Genomic DNA, 8,097 nt, shown 5'->3' with positions numbered 1-8,097 from the left:
GCACCACACACACACACACACACACTATTCTCAGGTGTCTTGCATTCCATGTCCTGCTGTCCTTGAAACACACTGTGGTTTCTCCTCAGGGAACACATCGAGTGGCCCGCTCTTTTCCCAACAAAAGCTCTGATCGCAGGAGAAAGAAGTAATTAGGAGGAGGGGCGTTTTTTACGGCTTTGCTCCACTTTGCTGAGAGTGGCCAGTTTACAGCACAGACGCTGAGAGAGTGACTTCTCAGAGAGGGTTCTAGTTTTATAATCCCACTCGTCTGAGTGGAGAGAGCAGTCCGGCCTCTCGAGGTCGAGGTGCAGCGAAACCCAGATCAACTGAGTCCCGTCCCTCGTATGCTAGTATTAACTCTGGCATATGAATCAGAAGACAATTTAAAGGGATAGTTCACCCAAAAAATGTGTTTATATATATACACAAATATATTAAACACAATATTTTATGTTAGATGTGATTATTCACAATATATATATTATTATATATATATTATTTTATAACAATTATATATTTATATATATATTTAATATTTTTAAAAATTAGAATTATAGAATTTTTTTAGAATTTTTTTATTGATTTCATTTAATAACATTTATATATATAGATATGTATATATACAGACACATATATTATATAAACAAACTTTTATGTTAGATCTGATTATTCGCGATTAATCGATATATATATATATATATATATACACTGTATATATATTTTTTTATATTATAAGAATTATATATTTATATATATTTCATATTTTTATAAACAATTATAATTATTTAGATTTTTTTTATTGAATATCATTTAATAAAATCTGTTTATAAAATACATTAACTTTATTACTTTTTATTATGAGTTTTGGTTTTATATAGGTTATAACACATTTATTAGCATTAACTTATTACTCCATTGAATATTAATAAATAATATTATTTGAATAATAATAAAATCACATAATTATAATATAAATATAAAAAAAAATTCTAAAGCTGTATAATAACTTTGTGTGAAGGACAGACTAAATTAAATTGGATTTGATTGCTACTTTAGTTTTTTTTCCTCACACAAATCTATCACATGATTTCAGAAGACTTACAAATCACACGGGACTATTTTTATTACACTTTTATGGTGCTTTTTTGACCATAAGCGTCCCTGTCATAGTTTGCAAAGCGCAGCGGTAACATTGTGCTAAACATCTCCTTTAGTGTTTCTCAAAACAAACCGGTCTGGAATGACATGACGTGGGTAAATGAGGTGAACGAAGCCTTTAATCTTCATTTTAGTTCATTTTAAGTATAAGAAGGGCTCAATGGCAGACGCTCTGCCTCTTTGTTCTCCAGGAGTAACTTTATCCAAACCTTTTCTCACCTTCTTCCTTTTTCTCCATCTGTGTGAACTGGGCCAACGTTTCATTCTCTATAATTGACTGTCATATGAGCTTGAGGTGACACGCCACGTTTATCATCATTGTTTATGTTGACTATCAGCCGGATAGATTGCATGTTATTGCATAATTTGGCTTCTGTTACTGTGTGTGTAATGTGGTAATTGCTGTCGGATATAAACCCCAGTGGCTGTCAAACACACCCTGTATTTTAGGCTCTCTGAAAAGCTTTGTTGCTGATTGCGTGATTATTGATGCCTCACGGACACTTCCTCTTCCTGCGAGATAAACAAAGACACTTTACTAGAAATCATCACTACATTTACATCTCTCTGCTGTTATCTCGTCTTTGGAGACTCGATTCAAACAAGTTAAGCGAATAAAGCTCGTGAATGTGCATGTTCCTGTGGAGTCACTAACTAAAACTATATATTCAGTGCTGCTTCATATTTTTGTGGAAACCATGATACATGTTATTCATAATTCTTTGAAAAATAATTTAAAAGAACAGCATTTATTTGAAATGGAAATCTTTTGGAATTGAAAGTGTCTTTACTGTAAATCGAACGCATCCTTGCTGAATAAAAGTATTCATTTCTTATTGTATATAAATGTGTGTGTGCGTGCGTGCGTGCGTGTGTCTGTGTGTGTGTGTGTGTGTGTGTGTGTGTGTGTGTGTGTGTGTGTGTGTGTGTGTGTGTGTGTGTGTGTGTGTGTGTGTGTGTGTGTGTGTGTGTGTGTGTGTGTTAGTGCTGCACTAATAATCATTAAAGGATTTTTTTTCAAAAACTCGTGCGATCTTATTCCTAAATGACAACGATTCGCCTCTGTCTGTTAAAGGGATAGTTCTCCCAAAAATGAAATTCTGTCATCATTTACTCACCTTTTAAAAGTAACTTTCGCTTCAAAATAATAGTATCGATTACATCATTACGCCAATAGGTGGCGACAAGTGACTGTTAAAAATGTATTTGTTATTGAATCATTCACTTAAGAGATTCGTTCAAAAACACTTATTCATCCAGCAATGAAACGAGTCATTGAATCATTCACTCAAGAGATTTTTTCTATAACACTGATTCATCCAGCAATGAAACGAGTCATTGAATCATTCACTCAAGAGATTCGTTCAAAAACACTGATTCATCCAGCAATGAAACGAGTCATTGAATCATTCACTCAAGAGATTCGTTCAAAAACACTGATTCATCCAGCAATTAAACGAGTCATTGAATCATTCACTCAAGAGATTTGTTCAGAAACACTGATTCTTCCAGCAATGAAACAAGTCATTGAATCATTCACTCAAGAGATTCATTCAAAAACACTGATTCATACAGCAATGAAACGAGTCATTGAATCATTCACTCAAGAGATTCGTTCAAAAACACTGATTCATCCAGCAATTAAACGAGTCATTGAATCATTCACTCAAACTGTTTTTTTTAAATAATATATTCAAATTAAATACACATTTTTCTAATAGACTGCAGCAATTAACATTTTGTCAAAACTTTTAGCAAATTACATGTTATTTTATATATATATATTCTTATTGAATCTGTTCATTTTGATGGTTCATGAGTCATCATTTATTAATGTTCCCATATGTTTCTGTTTCAGATCTTTTTGTATCAAAATGTTTGTCGGGTGGTTGATTGAAAGAAGCAAATTAATGTAAATTTTTTCAACTTGCACTTTCATTTCAATTGAGAAATATTGTAGTCGTACTATAATAGCGCTGTCAATCATTGACTTGGTATTTGGAGTTAAAATCGGATGTTTATCACTATAATCACTTCAGTTGTGTAATCGTATCTGTATTAGATAGTCGTTTATATTGTCACTAAGAACGTAGCATTAGCAGTTTTTTATTGTTTGTAGCTTGTGTAGTGTAGCTAAATACATTCAAACGAGTAGCTTGACTAGTAACCACTTTAAATAATAAGTAGTTGTTTGTGAATTTTAGGATTAACACAGTTTTTCCTTTCTGTATCACAACCGAGTCACAGCTTTCAGTCCAACACGCGCAGAATGAGCAGGGGGAAGGAGAGAAAGAGAGCAGGAAGAGAGATACACTCGGGGTTACGGCAGGAAAGGAGGGAAAAAAAGAAAAGAGAGACACACACCATGGTTTGGCTTCTGGCACACACTCTCAGTCAGCAGTTTCTCCTCTCGGAGCGCAGCCAAGCGGCTCTGCACACGCGTGCTAATGGCGCTACTGGAGCCACCATTCTCCAGCTTTATCATCTCTGTAGCGTACACCACCAGATATGATTTAATGTGCATCAATGCGTCATCACAAGGTGTTGTTTTACTGTTCTAATTGAGAGCAAAATACTTCTGTCAGCTTGAAGGCACTATGCAATCGAAACTAATGCTTTTTTAATGGAATATTGCAGTTTTTATTATAAATGATGTATATGTGCACATCATTCTTTTTTTAAATCCATGTGTCTCTTCTCTGATGACGAGGGCGGGGCAACCTGTCACTCACATGAGATCCACCAACCATCCAATCAATTCCCCACAGACAAAATCAAGCCCCGCCCACATTTGTTCTTGTTTGAGAAGCAGATTCACTTGGATATACGTCACATCAGGGAAGAAAAGACCATCACAACTTCTGTTTCATGCCGACATAAAGTTGAACCAATGTAGTTTGCTATTTTATATCAGTAGCCTGTTTAATTTCAAAAGAATCTTGCTATTTTACTTGTATTATAGATCAAAACTGTTGATAAACGTTTAATACAGATTTTTTTGAAGTTGTAAATAAAACAAAGATTACTGGAGATTGGAGAAAGAAATTATTTCACTCTGTCTACTTAGAAAAATTCATGTGTAATTCAGTGCGTTACTCGCTGTTTCTTTGGCATCATTTGTAAAATTTACTAGCAATATCTGAGTGATAATTGACCGTTCGCAAAGACCCGCCCCCCTTAGTTACTGTCGCTATGTCCGACAAGCTACGCTGCTCTCACACACACACACACACACACCATGTACTCACGCAGTGAAAAATACATTGCGGACTGACAACACGCTGACAGACAGGACAGACCAGGTTACTTTTCGGTTACTTTTGATATTAAACATATTAAACAAAGTCTCACCTTTCAAATTTGGTCATTTTTTTAAAAGAAATTTAAACAATAAATACCGTTTTGTGGCTCTTTAATGTGTCGTGACAGATCGCTGTAGAGCATCAGTTAAAGCTGCTCGTGATCCGATCATCTCTTCCTTCTAGTTCATGTATAGCATCAAATAAACATGAATTAACATAAGAAGGAATGTTGTTTTAACCGCAGAAAGGCATCAGTACACCGTTTTTCAAGTTCAAATCCTCCCATTTAATCTACTAACTCTCCTGACTGCTTTGTCGGACAAAATGGCGGATGGCGAAGTGTGATTGGTCAGATCACCTGTCAATCAAGCTCCCTGCGAAGGGTACATCAATTTTCTTTCAGTGTATGTGGAAATGAAGCGGACCGGCGTCTCCAAAAGCTGTCAGTTCAACGCAACCTCCTGTAAATCAATTTTTCGGTCCTCATTGAGAGCAAAATACTAAGAAAATCACAGCCAATCAGAACTTACTTGAGTTTTAATATGCAGCATTATGGACCAATGCTATTTCACTGTTGGCTGGGATAAAACATTAAACAATAAACAGTTTTTGGGTTAAAAACAAATGCAAAATACAGATTTTATGCAAATCTTTGTATGCATACCAATTATGCAAATTACGATGGTGTCATGTTATATATTGGTAAAATGTTGCCAATTATAAAAGTGCAGAATGTGATTAGTTTCTGTAACATTTTTACACTAGAGAACAATAGAAACAATGGAATTCATGAATCATGAAAACATTTATATTTTTATACATAAATATTTCTGAATATTGCTGTCATGTAGAATAAAACTTGGGAACCCATAGTGATGTGTGAGTAGTGAACGAATTGTTCTCGTGAGTCAGTTCTTTTTTTTTTCAAAATTGATTTGCAAAATGATTTAAATGTGAATCTCTCCGAATCTGCGTTTATGCATTTGGTAGATACATTTTTCCAAAGCAACTTGCATTACATTATTATTTTTATCAGTTCACGCATTTAAAATTATATGATCAATAAGTTATGACAACATGTGTTTTTACATTGCTTTAACTTATCAAAATAAGTTATTTTCAACTTTTTTATAAGTTATACAAGATTCAACTCATGTCTTTAAGTCAGTTTTATGTCATTTAAGTTGAAATGACTTAAACATCCAAGTTGATTGTACTTAACAATTTAAGGCCATTTTTACATTGTGGGAACTGAACCCATGCAATGCTGATTTAATCAGAATGAAGCAGTTACAGCAGAAATGTTACGGTGGTAAATTGGTGAAAAGGTTTAGTAAGAGAACATGATTCTAGCGGGACGAGTGTGAGGTTTGGACAAACCCTACGAGTGAACACTATAATCGTGACGCTTGCCTAAAGAGCCGTTAGTTGTGTTGTTCAGTGATCTTGTTAAATGTTTTGCATGTGTAGAACGGAGTGAACATGTGTCAGGCGTGTTGCGGCGCTGCACGAGGCGTGTGTCTGTGTGTGTGTGTGTGTGTGTGTGTGTGTGTCCATGGGCTGCTGTAATGCGAGGAGGCAGTTTCCTGATTAAACAGCATGTGTTTCATGTTTTGAGGGCATGTGTTTTCTTTCCCAATCATGTTGGGATCTTCACACACAAGCTTTCACACACACACACACACACACACACGCATGCATCGTCCTGCTCTGGATGTTTTCGTATTGTTGGCATGCATTTCCTGCGAGAGGACAGGACAGACGCTTTGATCTGTGTGTTTTATGGTGTGTGTGTCAGCGCTGGGACTGCTGGGAGCTTTTGTCCTGTAATGAAGACGAGGTGTGTGTGTGTGTGTGTGTGTGTGTGTGTGTGTGTGTGTGTGTGTGTGTGTGTGTTTGTGCGGGACAGGGACGCAGCGGCGGAGGCCACAGAAGGAAGTGATATGTGTTTTGTAGATCAGTGACAGCGCAGAGAGCTTTATCACGACAGACTCAAGCTGAGAGGAATCAACACGTCTCCTCTTCTGTTGGACACTCAGGGAACGGCTTTAGTGACAGAGTGTGTGTGTGTGTGTGTGTGTGATATATATACACACACAACATACATGTATGTATATGAATTCTTTAAGTTTTATAGTATTTATATTATTCCAGCTTTCCTGTTATATATATAGAGAGAGCTAAATATGTATATATAGCGTATATATATGCTATTTGAAAGTTTTATATTATTTATATAGCCTAAATGTGTCATGATACGTCAAATATGGGATTTAAATCCATATTATATATATATATATATATATATATATATATATATATATGCATATGCATATACACTAGGGATGCACTGATATAAAAATTTGGTCGATACCGATAATTCTTTATATTTGGAAAGCCGATAACCGATAGATTGGCCGATAAATCTTAATCTAAATGTTGATATAATTTCTGAGAGCCTGATTACAAAAGCAAAAGTCTGACCATTAAAGGCCATGACCCAACCACACAATTATGATGATCTCATTATAATGTAATGAAGCTTATAGGACAGACTTGCGCTGCACATGTTGCACTGAACCGTATTTTCCTTTTTTGAAGTGATTCCAATCATATTTCAAGCAATTCAAAACCATCATGGTGAACAGTGCGCATCTGAAGTGTCTCAGCTGAAGGACATAATACATTATTTATCCGCTTTAATATATATTGGACAAATTTTCTTATCAGGCCGATAACGATAACATTAAAAATGAACATATATCGGCCGATACCGATCTGGTGGCCGATATATATTGACTGTAAAAAATGATCGTGATTTTAACGGTAAAAGACTGTAAAAATGCTACAGTGCAAAACTGTTAATTGGTTAACAGAAAGTTTCCTCACTATATACGGTAAATATAAGTGTGATAGATCTAATGGTATATTTAATGTAATTTTACTGTAAAATACTGTTAGATTTACAGTTTTTGGAAGTGAAAAAGAACAACTCGTATAATTTACAGTGAAAAAACGTAAATTGACATTCCCACAATTCCCTGCGTGACACTTCACATTTTATGTATTTTTGTTGAAATAACTATGTTTCTTCATAGTTTTCTTAGTTTTTTTTCTAATCAGTTATGTACATTAGGATTTTATGTTACATGTAATGTGGTTAAATTAGTGTTTATTGCATTTTTTAAATTTCATGTACCATGATGGTGTTTAGTGTGTGTGTGTGAATGACACTGTGCAGCTTCTATATAATACTATAAACTTTATTGTGGAAGAGCTACTTGTGATGAGCCTTGATTGATCATGTGACTCTCATCACTGCTGTGATCGGTGGTTGTCAGTGTATTACAATGGTACAAAACAGATATTAATAAATAACTTCTTTCTAATACAATCAAACAAAAACATGCGTCACAAATACGTCATGACATATCAGATATATATCATTCAAAACCCATATATATATATATATAAATGGGTTTTGAATGACGTATCATGACGTATTTGTGACGCATGTTTCTGTTTGGTTGTTATCAGGAGGAAGTGACACCCTCTTGAACATTTATCCTCTCAAAAGCACCGCGATTGTTTGCACTGTAGTCCATTCTCTTCTCCTACTGTCTGAAGTGTTTGT

This window comes from Rhinichthys klamathensis, unplaced genomic scaffold, assembly GCF_029890125.1.
Source record: "Rhinichthys klamathensis goyatoka isolate OS25496 unplaced genomic scaffold, OSU_Roscu_1.1 h1tg000820l_1, whole genome shotgun sequence".
Taxonomy (NCBI): Eukaryota; Metazoa; Chordata; class Actinopteri; order Cypriniformes; family Leuciscidae; genus Rhinichthys; species Rhinichthys klamathensis.
This window is presented reverse-complemented; position numbering follows the sequence as displayed.